The sequence below is a fragment of the Homalodisca vitripennis genome, chromosome 8 (genome assembly GCF_021130785.1).
Source record: "Homalodisca vitripennis isolate AUS2020 chromosome 8, UT_GWSS_2.1, whole genome shotgun sequence".
NCBI lineage: Eukaryota > Metazoa > Arthropoda > Insecta > Hemiptera > Cicadellidae > Homalodisca > Homalodisca vitripennis.
This window is the reverse complement of record NC_060214.1, coordinates 16066550-16089910: the sequence shown is the minus strand read 5'-3', so window position 1 is coordinate 16089910 and position 23361 is coordinate 16066550. Positions and strand designations below refer to the sequence as shown.

The following is a 23361-nucleotide window of genomic DNA, read 5'->3' as shown; positions in this document are numbered from 1 at the left end:
GATCAGAGTGTAACGTCGTGTAGTTCTTCAGGATATTCCAAATCAACTTCTATATGTAGCCTGTGGGTGAATCGTCACTAACTTTCATTACATCGATGTCTGTACTGCTCCACTGAAAGTTTGCATATGGTAGTTTTACAGACATTTGCCCACCCTTACAGGTTGTTTGCATCCAAGTACATGAGGTAGTTGTTTGGTTTCGATTTGTCGTAGTCTTTCATGTAGGGATTGTTTGCCTTCGCATATCGATGAGAACACTGTGAAATACCACCACGAATACCTTTTTCAACCATGAGTACCATATCGATGTCAGTCAATAGGACAGTTTCAACTTTTGTAATTTTTAGCATTGCGTTCCAAGCCAACCCAGGTGCTGTGAAATACCATGCAGGATCTAATTTTGTATGTATTGAGACATACATACCTGAAGTTTCTCCATAACATCTGCAAGCAGCAAGACATCGGTTTCGTTATATAGCATTAGTATATTCTTTCATGTTCTGAATGTTAAAGGCGGTCCATACATCGCACGCATGTTTGTAATCTTCATTTGTTATGTGTTGTTTATTCAGTCTATTGTAAAATTCTTCTTGATAGGTAGTGATGTTTCACTATATTTTTCTATACTGTCCATGTAGTCGTAAGGGTACACTCCTTTTCGTAGCAATAAATTGAGGTCCTTACCATTGTAATATGTTGAGATGTGTTTGAATTGAGATCTAGTCAGATTCTTTGCCAACCTATCGAGACTTTGTGACATGAACTTGAATGAATCGATGAATCGTAGTTCAATTCCACCTTCCACACTGACCGTAAAGGAAACATGTACCGCTCCTCGTTGTTGGGTATCAATGATATGCGATTTTGGGAACTTACCAAACTCTTTAATGAAGAGGTGAGTTTACGTAACCTGCTAAATTATGAATGAAAACAGGAATGATGAACCTAGGTTTTTTGAAATTTGATGTTACACTTGTTGTGAGCTGCTCCTCTAAAACAAACCCGTCAAATGGTTATGGTCTCTAACACGATCATCACCAAGAAAATTTCCACAGATATGACACGTAGTAGTAGATTCAAACATTTCCTGTTGCTCTTTTGTCATCAACTGCATGGGGGACTATTGCTTCACTCTTGTAAAGTTCATTAATCCTTATCGACTCCTCAATCAATGATTTTACAAATACATGTGCAGCATCGTCTCCAAAGTATTTAATCGGTGGTTTGGAAAAGCCGTCTTCTTCTGAACAACCCCATACATACAGAAGGAAATGGCATTATGTTTCTGATATTTAATAGTGAACGACTGGTGATTACCATTACAATCCACTTTACACACGGTTGACATGGTTGAAATAGGTGCTAGACAGCATTCAAAGTCTGCGTAATACACAAAAGGCACTCTCATTGAGCAATTGAAATCTTTAAATCTAATTACAGTTCCTGGCTCTGGTAGTTCAATTTCACAGCATCGTGTGTGTTACAGTCTTCTCTATGCTTGATGAGTAAAATTCCTCTCTCGTAAAGTGTTGCAAACACCTATTGCATATCCACATCTTATGTCCATTTCGTGAGATCTGTGAACTAACCAAACGGGACATATCTTTGATCCAGCAGTAGTGGAGTGTTTGTTTTTTCTCTGATAAACAGTAGATTAACATGTTTTTTCCATCTCGTTATCAGTTATTCTCAGCGGAATATATCAAACTTGTCATCATAAGCATAGACATTAACAGAAATTCCACTACGTCTTTCAAACTTTGCTATATCATCAAGTTTCATGGGGCATTCGCAAGTTGCTAGTGCATGAAGCAGTCTCGTTTGAAAGGTTCGTAATTGCTGATTCTTTCTGGATGAACCTTAACTGGATGTAAAGCTGCCAGAATAGACCACATAAAACATTTCTGATCTTCGTTTTTTACATTAATAACAGCCTTTTTGGATTGAATCTGTTTTGGTAGAACCACATAGCTGGATCCGTGAAAAGGAACGTATCGGTTGACTCTGATCTCCAAGTCCTTTCACACTTTTTAGTGACCATTGAGAACCGTTTGCCTCAAACTCCTCCATCTCAACCAACATCTTAAGTTTTGCTGAGTTATAATAGTCAGACAGAGACGTTGTCGAGTAAAGAATTTCATTTTTTGTTTTAAAGTTCATGACTTGAGTCACCTCCACATCGTTTATTATTTTCTTGAATTCAGCATGATAAACCATGTTTACCTTAAGATTTTTTTCTTTTACAGCTTCCTGAATTTTTTCAACAACGAGTGGTTTGCATATCTCAAGAAACATTTTTGGATCTTTGATCCCACGTTTGTTCATAATCACATACGTTTTCAATCTTCCCGTGAATGCCGACTGGACTTCTGATATTTCATCAAGTATTGTCTGTGACTCCTCTGGGAGTACGTACCGGAACCAGATGAGTGTTGAAGGTGATTCTGTTTCAGACAGAAGCTGTCTCTCTTCCATGGTAGGGCTAATCGAATTCTCACTATTAATTGTACTAGTCGGTGTCTCACTAATAATCTTTTTCACACCTGTAGGAATCTTTTGTGGTCTAGTCGGTTTTCGGATCATCGCTTCAAGAGCTATGTCGTTTGTATTGACCTTCAGTACTTGTTTGACTTCCCCTTGGTCGTTTTGGGTATTTCTTTACCCAGCATGTTGATGTCTGGAGTGGGTGCCGGCAGTCTTGTTGTCAGTCTCGTAATGGGTAATATTTCACTCCTGTATCAGAGGACCTTCATGAAGTGCTGACAAACGGATATGGCGTTTCGATTGTTTGTGACGGTTCCAGTTGGATGACTCTATTGGTGTTTCACAAATCCAACAACATTTTACTTTTAGGAGCTGGTTTGATTTCCATCTTTTCAGACGTGTTCGTTATATGCCATACATGCTGGTAGTTGGCACATTTCTGAGATTTTTGGGTGCCGAGCCATGTTGGAAACCGTTATTTTCCTTACTGCATTTTGGACATGGTTTCTTCTGGGGTTTTATTTGAGCACGTACATCGGTCGGACTAAGCACGTTGTATGTTGGACTCTCTGGGATATGTAGTGGTGAATGGTATACAGGACTATATGGTATATGCAGTGAATAGTCTGACTTATCCGGAACTTCAAATGGTGGTGGACCAAGTATTGATATAATTTTCGATGAATCGGGGGTGTATCCTTTTTACTGGTGGTTCAAACTTTGGAGCGTCAGCTGTAGATGGACCAATTATAGCTCTAATTTTGGAATAGAAAATCTGAGTGTCCCTAACATAGACAAATCAAAATCAGCAATCGCGTCTTGTTCTTCAGGTCTGAGATTTGAATAGGACTCTGGCAACATAGACATATCAAAAATCAGCAATCACGTCTTGTTTCTTCAGTGTCTGAGATTTGAATAGGACTCTGGCAACATAGACATATCAAAATCAGCAATCACGTTCTGGAATTGATTGTCACTCACAGCATCAGCGTAGTTTTCCAACATAGACATATCAAAATCCGGAGTTTGTCTGTCTAACGTGGACATGCATTTCTTTTGTTTTTTTATGGCGGGACATGGAGGAGTTCCTGACTTCAGCACCACAACCTTGAACATACTTGTTTCATCGAAGGAGGTTTTTCATTGAATCCGTTGGAAGAAGCATAAGCTGGTAGATTTGACGCTGACATACACTTCTTTGTTTTTTGGTGGCGGGATAGGTTAGATGCAGTAACCTCAGCTCCACAATTCGGACATTTCTTGACTGATGATCTTCGAGAAGACGTCCGTAGCATTGAGAAATGCTGTTTGCTTGCTAGCAGGGAGAAAACGCCATTATTATAGAGCTGGCTACTCTCTTACTGTATGGGCGATTGACGATGGAAAAGGATGAGGTATGGATGCACTTCTTTGTTTTTTGGTGGCGGGATAGGTTAGATGCAGTAACCTCTTCTCCACAATTCGGACATTTCTTGACTGATGATCTTCGAAAAGACCATCCGTAGCATTGAGAAATGCTGTTTGCTTGCTAGCAGGAGAAAACACCATTAATTATAGAGCTGGCTACTCTCTTACTGTATGGGCGATTGACGATGGAAAAGGATGAGGTATGGATGGATGAGAATAGGAAGAGGAGTAGGAAGAGGGTGGGGTGTGTGGGATGAGTGGAAGGAAGGATGAGAGCATTATTAATATACATTTGACTCTAAACTAGAACATAGTTTTTTGTAACTCTTTTTCATAAAAAAGATCCTATTATTTCCTCACTAGACTGGGTCTGCGATTTTGTAGGTAACAGGGCAAGTTTTGTTGACCAGCCACAATCCGAAAAATTATTCTCTTGTCCAATTTCTGCGGTATTTATTTCCAAATAAATCTTTCTTTATAGTAATTCTTACACGGTCTCCAACCGAAAGTCTGGGTCTGAATACTAGACATCGTCCAGTGTTTGCGTACATGTTTCTTAAAGTTTGTTTCATTGCTTGAATTCACTTCTGATGGGCTCATCTTTATAGTGCTATGAAATTTTACTGTTATATTGACGTAGAAGCTTCTGTAAATGTGACACCCATCTAAAAAGAGTTTTGAATTTCAAAGTGCACTTTCATTTTTTCATTGAGAGTTCTATGGAAACGCTCTATAATGGCACTTTTTTCCTCATTTTCAGTATGGTATAACTTTATTTGATTTTTGTGTAAAAACTCTCTAAATTTCCTTATTAACAAATTCTCGTCCTTTATCCGTGTGAAGAAGGTTCGGGGTTTTGTGACCAACCAATTTCGCTCTTCTTAATATTTTTACCAAACGATTTAGTAACCTCTTGTGAGCTTTTAGTTTTTAATGGTTCTGACCACGCATATTTTGAAAACGTATCAATTACATTAAGTATGTATCTGAATCCATCATTTTCCTTTGAAAACCTAATCATTACAACAAGGTCTGCAGCCCACAAATCATCAATACCCAAAGTTACAATTTTTCTCTTAGGGAATCGCTTAACCACAGTTTATGAACCTCTAATGCTCGAAGCAGGATTTCTTTTCCGACTTTTCTGCTTCATTAATTCCTGATACTATCCACAATACACTTACATTATAACCAAACTAGTAATTTATAAGGTGCGGTGTCCCTCGCGCGGCGCGGCGGTGACTGGACAGTGACGAGGCGCGTACCGATTGTTTGTATACTTATAGAAACAACACGCGTGTCTCACACGGCGCGGGTGGTGGTGACGGTTTCAGCAGTCCGCGCGGCGCGGTGATGGACGAGGGAGCGCGTGCCAATTGCTTGGTCGGTGACGGTTCAGCAGTCGCGCGGCGCGGTGCTGACGAGGCGCGTGCCGATTGCTTGCATACTTACAGTAACAACGCGTGGTGTCTGCGCGGTGGCGGGACAGCGATGACATGCGTGGTGATTCGCGCGGCGCGGTTCTGAACACCCGTACTCACACTCTTAGTCGCTCGTCTAAAAAAATTCTGTCCCCAGATTCGGTCTCACACGGTTTTTGTCCCAGAACCGGTCTCGGGTGCGTTGTCCCAGGAACGGCAAAAGTATACTACTGATATCGCAGAAACAGATGGCAACTAAGCAAGAACGTAGCATGGAAAAAATTTGGGAGGGGGTCAAGACCACTGATATTTTGTCCAAAGTGGGCAGAAAGTAAGACACCATTACCTGTGTTTACGAGAACGATCTTTCAGCAGTAACTAACTTAAACAATTCAAAAGTGGGGGGGTCCCTTGGACCCCCCTTGCTGGCTACGTCCTTGTAACCAAGGAAGTCCCAGTTCCACATGGAGTATGAACCAATGAGATTCTGCCTCGTCTGTGTTGGAAGCTACTGAAATCCACCTTCCAATGCCAAATTGCATCCTCTCGCCATCCAAAAGTGGCTTGAACACATTCACAACGCCATTTCTTGTCCATTAAAATTGGCTTCACTAAAGAGTAATCCAATTGGATTGGATTAGATTTTGCTGCAAAGGGTGAGCTGCCTGCTTTGTTGGTCAGCCTTATGGGGTCCGCTTTGCTGACAAGGTAACTTCAGATTACTACATGGATTTCCTAGTTATTTGGAAAAATCCAAACATTTCAACGGGAGAATATTTACTCGTATTTGCACCCTCTCTAGGTATATGCCAATTTTTTCCCCATTTAATGTTGTCTGACAGTTCTCAAATAACATAATGCAAAATGTCTTGCAATCGTGTCAGTGATATAGATGACGAGGGGAGAGGAATTACCCAAATTATAAGACAAAAAAATTAAAGATATTAAATAATTTTTTGTATTTTTTTCTTCAAAGTGTCACAAAAGCCCCACATCATATGCAGACGCCTTCAATTACTCAATGAACCTAAATGTAGGATAACTGCAACTTTGATAGCGGTATTAATAATGCAGTAAGAATGCAATTATCGTGATGTTTGTGTTATAACTGGGTCATGGATGAACTAAGGAGCTGAGCTGCTCTGCACACTGATATGACAACCTGGATTCTGTCACAGGACAAGTCAAGGTCATTCTGTTTCAATGCTGAATAAAGTTTGCTAAGGGGCTCTATCAGTCAATTATTACAACCAGTGGGTACATTGGTAGATTCTGTTTACAAACTCAGCCTGTTGCAATGTTTTTTTTTTTCCAACGGCATTACCATTTTATTGAGTAAATCAATACAATACAATGATTCACAAAGCAATTATTCAGTCAATAACTTGTAGAAATGGATTAAAAATAGCAAAGATAGATTAAAAACTAAATAAATAAGTTGAGATTGAAAACGAAATTACATAATCCTTGGGTTACCCCAAACAAAAATGATTTACAAACGATCCTAGCAAAATAAATACTATTATGATACGTTCAATCCCTAATATCTAATGTACATGCATTCCAACAATCCAAAGATGAGATTACTAAAATGGTTGTTTAATAAATAAGTTGAGTTAACAACGAGAAACTACCCTACGATCTCCCCAAAAAAAATTTAATTTACAGGCAATCCTAAAAAAATAATACTATTGTGATACATGCAATAGAGTCTATATAATTTAGTGCATTCTGACAATAAAAAAAAGACTGTGCGATCAATTACATAAACCATGCAGTCTAAAATGAATTCTCTGATAAGTAACAGATTTGGCCATGCAACAGCGACTAGATAACTACTCTTCACTGAGGATTTTCATAACTTTCTTCCTAAATGCTGGGAGAGAAGAGTTGAAGAAATCTACCGAGCTGAAGATAGCGCAGCCGACTCTCTGGATCCGGGCCAAGGAGCAGTTCCAGTCGTAGGAGGTAGGATGGTTGTTTCTCCAGAACAGCTCTTGAGATGGCACAAAAGAAAATTCATCTTTTGGAGCAATTCAGGACGTTTAATTACACCATTGATCAAGAGGAACAGCGCATCTTGCAGCTTCCGGCGGACCACTAGTGGAGATAGTTGAAGCTCCTTCAGCATTAAATTGACTGGGACCTCACAATAATTCATACCCTGACGCACTCCCACCACTCTGACGAATTTATCTTGGATTTTTTGTTCTTCACGGTAGCAATCAGGAAAATGTTCCACATAACATCATCAAACATGACCCTACAAACCTAAACCATCCATGGTCCAAAGTCTATTGTTATATAACAAGGGTTGTGAAAACAATAATTGATCGAAAAAAAAAAGCTCAAAACATATTGGAACTTGGTATAAAAATTGATATTATTATAAAACACTAATTGTCCACATTCGTTAGACAGCTGTCATTTTAATCCAATATGAAATACTGATGTATTTCCTGATTTAACACATAAAAGAAACAATAACTTCAGGAATAACCGACCATACTTACAAGTAATTGAGGCCAGTATGAAATTTATATAATGAAACAGGTTAACAACAAAATATTTAACTTAAAAAAAGATTATAAGTAAAGTAAATGATTCCATCTCCTATGCATTGAAATATAAAACACTCTGTGTGGTGTTCGGAATAGGTACTTACAAAATAGCACCTTTGAGTCAAAAATATGAGTTGGCGGTTAATCTTAGAATTCTTAATTAATATATACATATTTGCACAACTAATTTCACATTAAAAATTTAAAATCATCAAAAAATACTGCTATTTAAACTAAGGAAATATTCATAAATTGTACATATTGTTGAGTGAACAGTCACTCTTTTAATTTAGAATAAAAACTTATTTAGGTTTTTAGAACCTTTCGTTGTTGGGTTTTTCTTATTTATTTTCAAAACGTTAGTCTTATAAGCCCCTCCCCAATTATGATGGCTGTTAACATTTTTTTATCCACAATTCTTATTTATGAACCTAAATGAATAGATAGTGTTCTGGAAACATCCTAAAAATTTTGTAATTGACAATTTTTTGTATCTAAATCAGTTTTTGAGATACTGGTTTACATTTAAATCCCATAAGAAATAAATTATTAATATTTCTGTCGTCACCAAATATACCTGCTTCTTCCGACTGATTCAGAAAGATTGCTTACTTTACAAATTTAATTGGATGTAATGTAATCATGAGAAATTGAATGTTAAGTTGTGAAACAGCCAAAATTAAAGCAGAGTTTAACTTACTAAACTATCGTTAGTTACAGAATTCCACGCAATTGTAAGTTAGAACTAGACACTCAATGCATCTATTGGACAAAGGGCTTCTGTATTGTCCAATATTGGCAATATCTTTATGGAAGAATTTAAGCAAAATATTTGAGCAAAATCCCCTGGCTTCAATTCAATTCAAACTAAGATAAATGGATGATACTTGTTTTTTTACTCTTGGAGACAATAAACTGAATTAATTTTTTCACATGAAAAGAAATTCTCCCTCCATTTGACTAAAAACCAAGATAGAAGTCCAAAATAACCTGTGTGTATTAATAGTGATAAATATGTACATTGTCAGACAACAGTTTACCCAAACACCCAACACTGTGGTCACGACACGAATACATATCTAAATTCTCAATTAAACTGTCTCTCAAATCGAAGTCAAGGAAGATGTATCTCATTGTCTAAAAGTCAGCTAATTTTAAAAATATTGAATAAGCAAATAATATTCAATTGTACTATACGAAGTGAACAACTCATAAACTGTATTATATTATTTAAAATAGGTACAACCAAGTTACGAGCTTCGTATATTGTACCAGCTTCTTTCTTATTGGAATATATTACTTAATTAGAAACAAACACTCGAATAATCATTCAATTTTATTTCTGTGAGGCCTTTCTGTTCAAGGAACACATCATCAAGTTAGTTTATTTTTTCCATTTTATTGGGTTGTATTGATATATGAAACATAAATTAGTATACAAAAATTCTTACTAGATGTTTAAAGAAAAAATTAAAACATGCTATTTACATACTTATAATTAGTACGCTAGTTAAAGATTAGTACAATTTTTGACAGTAACGATATATACTATACAGACGCTAGTGGTCGAAATGGATGTTACAAAATTTATTGACAATTAGTAGTAATAATTTACAATAACTTATCTAATCCTTGTTATCTATTATGATACAATATTAATGTGTTATGTTATATTTTAATATATTTCGAAATCTCTGATTATTTTGAAATTTTATAATCAGAAATGTATCAAACTATCAGATCAATGTTGGTAGACACACTCAGATCACACTTGAAAAACTATTTTGTCTTATTTTCATAAAATCTGCACAATGCTAATCAGCAATCTGCAAATGACATCAGGGCAAGTGTTTGGTCACTATTAGATTAAGAATTTTGATCACTTGATTCACATTTTCATGTGAATAATAGGTAGTTTAGTTATTTGAATTATTATACCAGTCTTGAAAATCTCACTCTCCTCTATTAACTTTTTTATGGTTAGAGATGAAGTGATTTACTTTTGGGCATATTTATATGACCAACTGGAGGAATCTTTAGATGTATGAAAATTTTTAACCCTCATCCTTCTCAAATAGGTAGCTTGTACCTAAGTCAAAATATATTAATCCCCTACACAAATCATTTTGAAGACATTGTAAAAAGAAGAAGATACTTTTCAAAAAACTAGAAATCTTTAATGATACCAATCTGTTTGAAATTCGATAGCTAATTACTTCATAATTATTATATAAAACTTCATTACGTGTGAATAATTTTCGAATCAAATTCTAATGTGAAAACCTTAAAAATTGCACCTCAATTTCACTCAGATGAGATGCTCGAAATAGGCTACCATATAATTCTTGACAAAAATAAAGCTTGAATTAAAAACTGCATCTCACTGTGTAAGACTTTACTTTGTGAGAATCTTCGAAAAAAAATTGAGAGGTGAAAGGTTTACAGATATGTGCTGGCATAAACTTTTGAGAAATAGCACCAAAATAAAAAATCTGTCTGGTCAAATTTATGTTTTTTTTAAGAATTTGTAGATAAACACATTGTAATGTTGGTGGAGCACCGTCGTGTTGAAGTACAGACTCGTAAGTGAGCACCTTGTACGAACTGATTTATTGCCGGAACAATGCCGTTTCGTCATATCTAGGTATATAACACCAGTTAAGTTTGCATAGAAGAATTACCAGAAAAGATTTACATCCTAGAGTGAGTCTATATGTGTTGCTTTGGTCATTTCCATATGTCATCATAATATATGACATGTGTGGTCATCATAGATTATGACATAAATTAATCTGATAGAGGAATTCTGCCTGCTCAAGTATTACGAGCTGGCTATAGTGAAATGACCTTGAGTATTAGTCAACCTCATAACAATAGTGATAAATTTCACAACACTTTAAAGTCATTTTTGTTCTAGATTTATGGGAGATGTCTCAATTTAAAGATACAGTACAATAAATTTTCATCCAAACACATTTTTGTTTTTTTAAGATTTTACTTTTTGAGTATTTATATGGTAAAAAAAAAGTTTTTTAACCAATTTTATGCATAAAATTTAAAATTAAGACGTCTACGACTTTGCAATCAATACGGCCATAAAAGTGTTTTAGGCTTAAAATTGTTCCCATGAGGCTAAAATCAGGATTGCCGACAGTACAGTTCTTAAATCTGATTTCTCAGTGTATCTAGATATACTACATAGCTGGGAAATTATAAAGTTTGAGAAGCAAATGATTGTGTTAGTCTCCTCTGGATTCTGTTACTAAATGAATAGTAGTTTAGTAGTTGATAATTACTAAAATTAATAGTATAAATATTGATGTAAAGAATTTTATTTCTATCAGTTATTGGATTTTTTTATTTATTTATATACTATTTTGGGAAAAATTGTTTTCAAATTTACAAATGCCTTTTACCTGCAATTGGTCACTCACTTTAACTTAAGGGAAGGACCGAATGGTCCTAACACCACATCTGGTAAAGATGAAGAGATTGAACATTAGTTCACTACTCTGTAAGATTTCTACACTCTAGTCTTATTTTCTAAAGTCATGTACCGACTTTAGAACAGCCAGAGAAGTAGTAATGTATAACCACCTCACATAATGTGTTAAACTAAGATACAACTCTACCTATAGAATTTGTAGTAAATCTATGATACATCTCTAGCTACGGTACACATTGTCAATCTGTGATACGTCTCTAGCTGCAGAAAATTAAAACTATAATACATTTCTAGTTACAGTATACATTTTAAAACTATAATACTATGTCTTTATCTAAGGTATACGTTGTTATACTGTGATACGTTTCCAGCTACAGAAACTTTTAAACTATGGTACGTCTCTAGCTAGAGAATAGTTGTTAAACAAAACTCACAGTAACAGAAGCATTGCATCTCAATCAAAAATTGAAAAGCTACTTGTTCAAACTTATAGCTTAACCCCACTGTTCCACTGTTTAATAAATGGAACCTCATATCGCGATAGTCCACCTCTGGTAGGAGCCAACTATTATCATGGCTTGACATTGGATACTAGTTTTAATATCCGTAACCTTCAAGAGAGGCCATTGGTAGGTCCAAACTGTCTTAAGAGTAAAGGAAGGAGGTATAATAATATAACAGTTATCTCATCAATACTAACTGCACATTCCCTCTGTAGGTCCAACGATGTGTTCCCTGGCAGCACTGTTGCTTGTATGTCTGCTATTGGGAGATCCCACGGGAGCAGATGTGGGACTTCACCTGCCACAGGGAGGAGTGCTGTACCCTCGGGCCTCGGAGATCAGGGAGGTACAGAGTCTAGACGGTATATGGAACTTCAAACTGGACTCTCCCGAGCAGAATGGCATACGGAACCAGTGGTTCGGGAAGGATATCAGTAAGGTTGGTGTTTATTTGGAAATCATGAGAAGTCTAAAATGGTTACCACACAAAGATGTTAAATCTATCCTTTAACTCTAACATTTTCATTTCCAACTCTGGATAGGAAAATGTTTCCAGTACCTTCTGTGAATTACAATTAACTGTTTATTTTTTAAATGTGTTGTTTAAAATTTCTGTTTTTTTCCTCATAACTTGAAAGATCTTATGGTTTTCATTCATAAAATCTCTTTAGAATTTCCTTGAATTTCTCTCTAATAATTAATTAAAGTATTGTTCACTCTTCAGGATTGTTCAACGTAAAGTGCCCGGTGATTTACATTTTACAGATGGAGGGAACGATTCCGATGCCAGTACCGAGCAGCTACAATGACATCACAGCATCGGCAGAAGTGCGGGACCACATCGGCTTGGTCTGGTACGATCGTGGGTTCTTCGTGCCGAACTCATGGAAGAGCCAGGGCTTCAGAGTTTGGCTGAGGTTTGGCAGTGTCAATTACTTCGCCCAAGTTGTAAGTAAAACTTTTGAGATGTGTGTAAAATTGTAATCTCACATCTGCCAAAATACATTTATTTGTTTGAGTCTTGTTTCTTACATTTAAAAATTCTAGTATTAAAATCAATTGGGCTGTGATTATTTCAATCATCAATTAATTACATCTGCTACAATCGAATCTACTCCACCAGTTCCACATTCTTAGCATGCTACATTCTATTTTGTATAACGAATATTCCCCTTCTTATTTGTCTGAACAGTTTTCTTTCATTTCTGAAACAAGCAATTGGAATACTCACTTGGAGCCTCTTTGTTGTCTATTTTTGTTCATAGATCTTCTATTTACAGTAAATCATTCACAGTCTCTGCCTGTCGACTCTGGAATAATCTCCCGGATCATATCAGAGGTATTCCTAGTCGGGAATGGGGGTATTTTGTATTCTATATATGGTTTCTAAAAAACTAAATTTCTTATTGTTATATCCGATAGTATTTTTGCTCTATTTAATTATAGGCATTTATTATAGAATCATGACTATAATAATAGCTATTAAGAGTTAAAAACCACTTATACTACAATAAAACCCAAATTGTAATATGCATAAGTCCGTACTCACAGCGGAAAAAATGAGACGTAAATTATGACTGCCAGTTATTATTAAATGTTATGGTAATGAATTATATGAGATTTAAAACAATTGACCATTTTGACAGATAGTCTCGAAACTGAAGTAAGCTAAAATAACATTTTTTTATACTTTAAAATAATGTAATATGGATGAATTAGAATTTGGTGCCACGTGTTAGATGACAGAAAATAGGACCGACAATTTCCACTGACCTAAGGAAGTTACTAGATGCGTGATAATCAAATATAGGAATGACTTTGAACATTTTCTTTCTACTCTGTATTTTTTATTCTTTGCTCTATGATAAATACCATTCAAAACTGTGTTGTCCAAACGAGCTTTCTTATAGTTGTAAGTAAAACCTCTACAGGTTTTATTAAGAATGTATCATGGATGTACATAAGGGGCTCAGGCCCCCTCTTATTTCAAAGTAAAAAAAACATTAAAATTGCACCCAGAAGTTCGTTTTAAGCTAAAACAGATTTATCAGGTCTTAAAGGTGAGCAATTTCCCGGGAAGATTTCCAAGCCCCTGTTTTTGGAGAGAATGTTTTACCGGTACTTCCTTTGTTTCGAAATGGATTCGCGCGGAGCATGGGAGAAGGTGGAGGTTTCATCAGGGTTTGAGAGTGAGTAGAATGGTATTACAGTCACCTTCCTCCAGGGTGGCTTCGGACCTTCTCTCATTAAACAGATCAATGTCTTCTAAGGTCATTAGTCTCATTACGGGGCATGGTCACCTGAGGAAGCATCTTCACAGAGTCGGCATCCTTCAGGAGGATCCACTCTGTAGAATGTGTAATGAGCAGGAGGAGACTGCTGAGCACCTGCTCTTTGATTGCCCCGCAGTAGCAAGGGAGCGGTATGCCATCTTTGGTAGTTTGGACAGGGGTGGTGAATTTTCCCAGGAGGACTTGATAGGTTGTTTTCGGCGGTTTGTTGAACTGCTGGAGTTGTAGACTGGTGGGCTTCATGGTGTGTTTCCGAGGTGCGCAAAAAGCCCTTGAGGCAAGTGCATGGCAGTAGGCCGCCCCAAAGGAAGAAAAAAAAAAAAAAAAGAACCACCCACAATAATTTTCTTTATATATCACTCATATGTTACGTTGTTACCGATTTGAACAAAACAATTACTAGATTACTAAATAATGGCCAATAATTAAGATCGTACAAAATACTATACATAAATTTATTATTTGTAAACTATTAATTTCTCTCTACAATAATTTTCCAGTGGGTGAACGGAAAAAAAGTAACGGAGCACGAAATTGGACACCTGCCTTTTACAATAGAAATCACCGATGTTGTGACGTACGGGAGGGAAAACAAGCTAACAGTCGCAGTGGACAACACCCTCGGGTCAGAGACAATTCCGCAAGGCAGTCTACATCAAGTTCCAACGTAAGATTCTACAGGATTTTCTATACGGTATAGAAGGGTAATGGTACAAGTGCATTTGACAGGTAACGGATTTAAAAGGAACCTGTCCTGATGTATGGAAAACTCTGAGGAAAAACTGTTTTGATCAACCAGATAGGGGTTGCAATCCCGCACCATTTTTGTAATCCCGGAATTTCAGGATTCTAAAAACTCAATCCCAGGATTTAAAAACAATTATTTACACTTTAAATTATTAATTCATGATGTAAAATTGCATAAAACCTTTGTGAAAAAAAACTGGTACTAGTTAAAATTATTTATTGTCAAATTAATTATAATCACGATGCAAATACAAAATCACTAAATTGAATTTAGATGACTATCGTAATTCTATTTACTTACACTTCAGTTTTATTTTAAATACAAAACGTTTATCTTTTACGAGTTTTATTTTTTTATTGCAAGTGGGTAAATTGAATAAGTTAAACTAAGTTCAAATATCTTTGTAAAAAAATAATAAATACAAATATCAAATACAACAAACCAATTTGTAAAATAAAAGTTTCTTTAAAAAAATGTATAGTTTAAATTGAATGAAATAAAATATTTGTAATACTTCTTGATATTAGATTGAATAAATTCAATCTGTTTGATTTGCTTGCTGGTGTGCAATAATCGTGTTCCTAAATGTTTTCTGCGCTCAATGATTCCCATGCATATAAAAAAGATAAATTTAATGATTTGACTGATAATTTAAATATGAAATTTAACAAGGTATACAATTACCTGTAAAAATGATAACACACTATTTTTGTATTAAATTTACTGCCATTTTATCTAAACAATGAAACCCAATGTAGATTATTTTTATTTAATGTATGAGGATTGTACTTCTTTGCTACAAACATTCTCAATAGTGACTTATTTTTAGTAAAATTTGTGATTTAAATATAAAAAATCTTGGGATTGCCATGTTGAGATCCCAGGATTGGTAAGATGGATAACCCATCAGGGATACCGGGATCCTTGGATCCCGAATCCTGGGATTGCAATCCCTAGTTACATACTTACGACACAGGAGTGCATGAAATGGTAACACAGAGAGGTAACTTTTTAACTTCACTTAGTTCCTTACCAAGAAGGAAATTCCCTTAAGCTTCCTTAATAAAGCTCTTTAGGCCTACTAACTTGCCATGATGGTGATATTGCAGGTTAAGCTAAAACCCAGATGGAATTTTAGCTCCAGAATTTAGAAGTCAAGGAGCTGAATTTAACATTCACATCCAACTCCCTACGTTCTCTTACTGCAAATAAAAATAATTTGGTCGAATTTGCAAAGTAAATTTCAAAATGATGGCCATTTAAAATGTTTAAGCTAAAATATTTAGAAAATTATATATTAATTCTATATGAAAGTTACAACAATATGTAGAGCATTTATTACAATATAAAATAACACTTTAAATGTTGAGGTCAGATAAACAATAGCTGACTTGTAATTTTAGTGAAATTAAACAATGAAACAAGTATAATATATAAAATAATAAAATATAAAATAATTTGTTAGCTTTTATTATATTCACAAATCGTGTTGATATAGAGTTTACAAAAGTCTAATTTAAGTTGTTTGATTCATTCAAAAATTTTATTTTTTTAAATATATAGAGCATTATACAGACAGAAATGGCAAAAAAGGGATAAAGCATAATATTCATCATTTAGTTTTTGGATCCTTTTGGTACATGGAAAAATACCCTAAACTTTGTAGTGCGAGTTTTGAAACATTCCGTATAATAATAAAAAGAGATTTTCTGCTGTTTTAGCTGTACTTCTAAAGGGCATCGTTGTACCTTTGAAACTGACAATAATTAATTGTTTTGTTCATGAAGCCATTTAGGTCAAAAATATAGTTAAAAGCCATTTCATTATTGTTCGGTTACAATCTAAATGTTTTACTCTAATTCTAACATAATAAATTTCCTTTTTTGGTTTCTCTTTCTCGATTTACAGAATGCAAGGTCCGAAGACGATACAACGCTACACTTTTGACTTCTACAACTACGCAGGCATACATCGGCCAGTCTATCTGTACACAACGCCGAAGGTGTACATTGACGACATAGAGCTCACGACAGACGTCAACGGTGCACGAGGTTGGTACTACTGTTGTCTGACATTTGCCATTGTTAGGTCCAAAATCTTTTTAAAATTGTTCACGTGTATAATGATCTTTAAACTAATTACTGTTATCTTAAATATGTCTTCATGAATATTTATTTCATTGTAAAAGTCAGTTATTTTGTCCAAACAAAACATAAATAATTTATTCCATATTTTAGGTGGTCAGCTATTGTTATACAACTCCCTGACAATTTTACTGTGTAGTAAATGTGACATGTCACCCTTTCCAGATTGTCATCTAGGGTTCAAAGGGCAAATAATTTATATCGAGTCAGGTATTTTTATACAACCATCTGACAATTTTACTGCATATTTATGTCACCTACTTCAGATTATTATCTAAGGCTCAAAGTATTAATATTTTTCATTTAGATAAATATTGTTATACAACCCTCTGGACCACCAGCTACAATTTTACTGTATAATAATTTAGATGTCTCGTGTTATTCAGATCATTGCTAGAGGGTCGGAGGTTTAACATTCTATAATTCAGCTAGCCATTTATTGTAATATAACATTCTTAACCTTGAAAATAATCTTTCTTAGTTTTGTATTAATATGTCTATTCACTAGTTGTTGAGTTTATACAGGTGCTTTCCTTTAAATTTATCTTGGAGTAAAAGCATATAAAATATTACAAACTTTATTTAAAGCTATGTTGACTTTTAAATATTAAAAGACACAAAAACAGTGTAAATAAAACCGTTAAAAATATAATTAAACTTTATGCTAAAATAAAATTTCTACTAGGAAAAGAATAAAACATTTAATAAATAACTGTAAAAGCCTTAGAAGTTAGAAACAATTAAGTATGCAAACGTATGTTCAAGAGACTGGATTATGGAAGTCCGGAACTGTATAGAAGCTGTAGTGAAGGGGTTTACTAATTAGATAAAAATCCCATTTAGAATAACTGTGTTTTTTTCATTGCAGTCTACTTGAACTACAACTTGTTCTACAAGGGCTACTCCTCCATTGACAACACCATCAACAGCACAGTGTCTGTGGTGGACAAGGACCTGGTGGTGTGTTTCGAGACCTGCATAGTGGAGAACGGCATGGGTAACATCTCCGGCAGGATAGAGGTGACCAACCCCAAGTTGTGGTGGCCCTACCTCATGTCCCCCGACCCTGGCTATCTCTACACAATCGAGGTGAGGAGCACTCTGGGCTTATGGTGAGCCTTTTGACAATTTTTTACAGTCAGCGTTTCACATAACACTTCATACCTCACTACTTTAACAATTTGGGTACTAACATCCGGATATCCAGATGTGTTGGGAAATATTAATGTCCGGATATCCAGATGTGTCAGGAAATACTAACGTCCGAATATCCTGATGTGTCGGGAAATACTAACGTCGGGATATCCAGATGTGTTGGGAAATAGTAATGTCCGGATATCCAGATGTGTTGGGAAATAGTAACGTTCGGATATCCAGATGTGTTGAGAAATAGTAATGTCTGGATATCCTAATGTGTTGGGAAATACTAATGTCCAGATATCCAGATGTGTCTGAGAAATAGTAACGTTCGGATATCCAGATGTGTCAGGAAATACTAACGTCCGGATGTCCTGATAATAATAATAATAATTCCTTTATTGCATTTTGGGAATAAGACAATGCATTGCAAAAGTTCAGGTTTATGTTATTAGTTTTGATGTGTCGGGAAATACTAACGTTCGTATATCCAAATGTGTCGGGAAATACAACGTCCGGATATCCAGATGTGTCGGAAAATACTAACGTCCAGATATCCTGATGTGTCGGGAGATACTAATGTCCAGATATCCAGATGTGTTGAGAAATAGTAATGTCTGGATATCCTGATGTGTTGGGAAATACTAATGTCCGGATATCCTGATGTGTCAGGAGATACTAATGTCCAGATATCCTGATGTGTCGGGAAATACTAACGTTTCGGATATCCAGATGTGATGGAAAATAGTAATGTCCGGATATCCAGATGTGTTGGGAAATACTAACGTCGGGTATCCTGATGTGTTGGGAAATAATAACGTCCGGATATCCAGATGTGTCAGGAAATACTAACACCATCCCCTGACACAATAAAAATATGGTAGATACTTCAAAAAGTAGATTTATAGGTGCAGTAATGATGTACTTAGTTTTTATTGCTTTACCTGTAATCGCTCTAGAATTCTCAAGCCTGTGCAGGACTTTTTCATACCCTGTATATATCATATCTGTACAATATCAATGATACAATACATTGTTGTGTGTTGCAGATCACTCTCCACACTTCAGAGACCGGAGTGATGGACGTTTACCGGATGCCATTTGGATTGCGATCAGTGACCTGGGACAACAATACAGTGTATATCAACGACAGGCCTATCTACATCAGAGGCTTTGGCAGGCATGAGGATTCTGATGTACGTAATAAGTTTAGTCTTGTACTATCCTATATCCTTGTAACATCTCTCAACATTGTAAAGTTTCTCCGAAGGATGTTCAAGATTGAAAAATTAGCATCTTCGGAGAGCATCTAAATGTTAGATCATTGCCATTACAGTCAAAACTTGATTAAAAATAATTCTATAAATAAACTAAATTTCTTTCTTAACGTAATCGAGTCTAAGCAACATTTTATGTTAATTTTGAGTTTTTATATGTTTTACTTAGTACATAAATAAATATATAATTAACAAAGCTGTTCTACATACTTATCAGTGTGGTTTACGGTATAGATTAATTTACCAGCAGGCGCATTCCATGCATAATATGTTTGTTGATATATGAGGTATGTTCAAAAGTACTGGGAAGTTTAATTTTTTGAAGAAATATTTAATTATTCATCTACATTAATGTTGTCACCTTCAAAATAGTCTTCATTAGATATTATGCACTTGTGCCAGCGCTTCTTCCAACCCTCGAAACACTTCTCAAACTTGATCTTTGGGATAGCCTGTAGCTCTTTCAGTGATGTTCTTTTAATGCCATCTATGCTTGTAAAACAACAAATATTGGAAATTAAAAAAGTTATATGGATCCATTTCTGGAAAATATGGAGACTGGGGCATCGTTGGTACTGTTTTTGGCCAAAAATTCATTAACAAGCATTAAAGTACGAGCAGGTGCAAAAGCCACGAATTGTTTGTCCCAAATCCGGGTGTTTTTTCAGATCGCTCCACACAAACTTCTTTGGACGTGCACGTTTGACCTTGTGACAAGAATTCATTATGCATTATGTCAGTAAAATCCAAGAACACAATGAGCAAAACTTTACGTCAACTGCACTTGTCGAGTCTATTTTTGATCTATTTTTGGCGAATCAGAATACTTCCACTGGGATGATTGAACCTTAGAATTCAACAATTTTGAAACAAATTTTGCTGCCGAACATTTCATACCCAATACATTCGGAAAAATGTCGTGGCATGAGCCAATTGATATACCATCATCAGTGACTTCTGTGATTGTAATGACCATCACGATCGTTCATAACCATTTCTTGCACTTTTTTCATGTTTTCGTAGGTTGTTGATGCACTGGAGTGTCCGGAGCGTTTGTCATCTTCAATGTCTTCACAGCCATCTTTGACACATTTATACTAGTACTTGTAAATCTACGTTTTACTTATAACAGACTCACTGTAGGCCTTTTGTTTTTTTCCCACACTTTATTTAATTTTTCACACAAATTTCAATACAAACGAAAATCGCTGAGTTCATATGTCTAACCTTAGCAACCACTGAAAAAGTAAATAATGAAATCAGCTGGAAATGCTATTATACTTCAGTAGCATGAATACCAACACAATAAAAAACCTTGACAATCGGACTTTCAAAACCAGCTAAACTTAAAAACTCTTGTTACTTCTTGAACACGTGTTGTGAAAAGAACAATTTTTTATATTATTTTATAATAACTAAATTTTTGAATTTTTGAACTACTGTTACTCAAAAATAACTTTGATTTATCTCGGACTGAACTATGTTGCCGTCACATTGACAATCTTGATGTTGTGTAGATACGAGGGAAAGGTCTGGACTTGCCGACGTCCGTGAAGGACCACAACCTGCTGAGGTGGATCGGAGCCAACGCTTACCGCACGTCTCACTACCCTTACGCTGAGGAGATCATGGATCTGGCAGAGTCCCAAGGGTTCATGATCATCGATGAGAGTCCCAGTGTCAATACTGAGTGAGTACTGCTCAGTGGCGTAACTACGGGGGGAAGGATGGGGGGGGTTAAACCCCAAATTTACATCACACTATCCAGTGCTGTGTACCCTTCAATCAAATCCATCCCCCCTAAAGTCAAGATCTGATTACGCCACTGGCATTGGTAGAGAATTAGACAATTCATCCACACTGCAGAGTTCTGCTGATTCTAGCTTTTAAAAGTTAAAAAAGTCAGTCTCTTAGTCGCCTTACATATATTACATACTGTACAAATATCATATCCTTATCTCCAACTGTTTTCTGTGGATCTGATTACAAGATCTCGAAATATTACTTTAAATGCTTACAGTTCCTCACGACTGAAAAAAACAATTTTTCTCTTCCACTTGTCTCCAGAAAAGGTGTATAGAACTATGAATAAAATTTTTTTACATCAGCTTAATTGAATGGCAACTAATTGTATCATCTTAACCCTCCAAGTGTCCATCATATTTTGTAAAATGCACACCCATTTTGTGATGTTTTGCAGACCGTCCTTGTAAAGTGTATAATAAATCTAAATAGTAACTTACTAATACTAAATCTATTAGTAAATAAAGTGTTCTTTTGCAAAGAACTTTGCTTTTAGACTGTGTAACTATGAAGTTAAAAAAATAATTTCTTAGTTTAGAAATTAAAAAAATGGAAACAAAAAATAAAAGTAAAAACAACATTTGCAATAAAGTATGCACTTGTATTTGAAATATAACATATATTCAAAATTCAGAATAAGTCAAATTGTAGGAAATTTTGTCCTGAAGACAGAAATGTATAATGTTGAAATGTTTATGTTAGTTATTTAAAAAATACATTTTTATGAATAAGTGTGCATTTGAAAATTTTTTCCTACTCGCCGTAGTTATATAACACATTGATATAACAATGTTCTTATTTGTTATACTAGACTAAATATAATAGCAATACAAAATTTAGCAATACACAATTTATGATGATAAAGTTTAGTGAGAGTTCGAGTTATCAAAAATATTGATGATGGACGCTTGGAGGGTTAAAAAAAGGCACTGTTATTAATTTTAACGTTGAATCAAACCATCAGCTTTGTTTTCCTCAAAACAGGAACTTCACGCAGATTCTGTTGGAGAAACACAAGATCTCGATAGCAAGAAATGATCAACAGAGACAAGAAACCGCGGCGCCTGCGTGATCATGTGGTCAGTGGCCAACGAACCCAGGACTGCTGATAGAGGCGCTGGACCTTACTTCGGGTGAGTCACAAACCACAGTGTGTTATTTGTTGTAAATTATGTTAATAGACCCATATATTGAGCTCAGAAGTATTAAAATATCTAGGAAGAGACCAGATCTGGACAGTTTCCACAAAGCCTTCGGCAGTTCTTGTTAACTAAAATGTACTTGATTAAGGCCCCATTTTGTACCTTAAACAGTTCTTGACCCGTTTTTTTTTTTTTTGAGAAGTACATGTCAGTAATACTGAATTATTTAATTAATAATAATCGTTTACTAAAAAAGTTGTTTGAAAATTGAAAATTTGGGGGGTTCAGACCCCTTGGACCCCCTCACTGGCTATGTCCTTGCACCCTATCTCATTTAGAAAATTCTACCTAATTATAGAAGAAGACGGATTTCAAGATGGTGTAACTTTTAATAAGGGTGTATTCAGAATTTTGCCCTCGTCCCTGTGTAATTTATAATTGTATACAGCTGTGTGATAAATCACATTAAAAACACAAAAAATTTGAGCACCCCGTAGTTTGGTTCTTATCAGGGATTTTATAATTATCCAAGGGATTCAGACTCCCCACAAATTTTCAATTACTTTTTTTAGTAACCTATTATTATTATTTAAATAATTCAGTATTACTGACATGTACTGCTGAAAGATCGTTCCTTAACAAAGAAAAGGGGTCAAGAAACTTTTTAAGGAACAAAATGGGGCCTTACTCTCTGTCCACTACGGTAAAATATCCAGTTGTCTGGATCTCCCAATTTTTTCCTGGCTACGTTCTTGAATATACATTTAAAATGTAGGTCAACTATCACTGAAACAGTTTTGGTTTAGCCTTATGTGGCTTCTCCATATAACTCAAACCAATTTTAAAAGAAGTTTCCTCAAAGAATAGTTTTTAAATGTGTAATCCAAAGTTCTATAAAATATAAATGGCTTGATGACAATACATAGTTTTACTCCTTGTCTAATGTTGACATTTCAGTGTACTCTGGAAACTTCTTGGGGGAATTTAGGATAATCTTT

At 35.3% G+C, this 23361-nt stretch overlaps 1 pseudogene; it reads left to right on the top strand.

The window, feature by feature from the left end:
* LOC124367105 overlaps window positions 1–22373 on the top strand; it is a 42531-nt pseudogene extending 20158 nt beyond the window's left edge.
* Window positions 22374–23361: the final 988 nt, after the last annotated feature.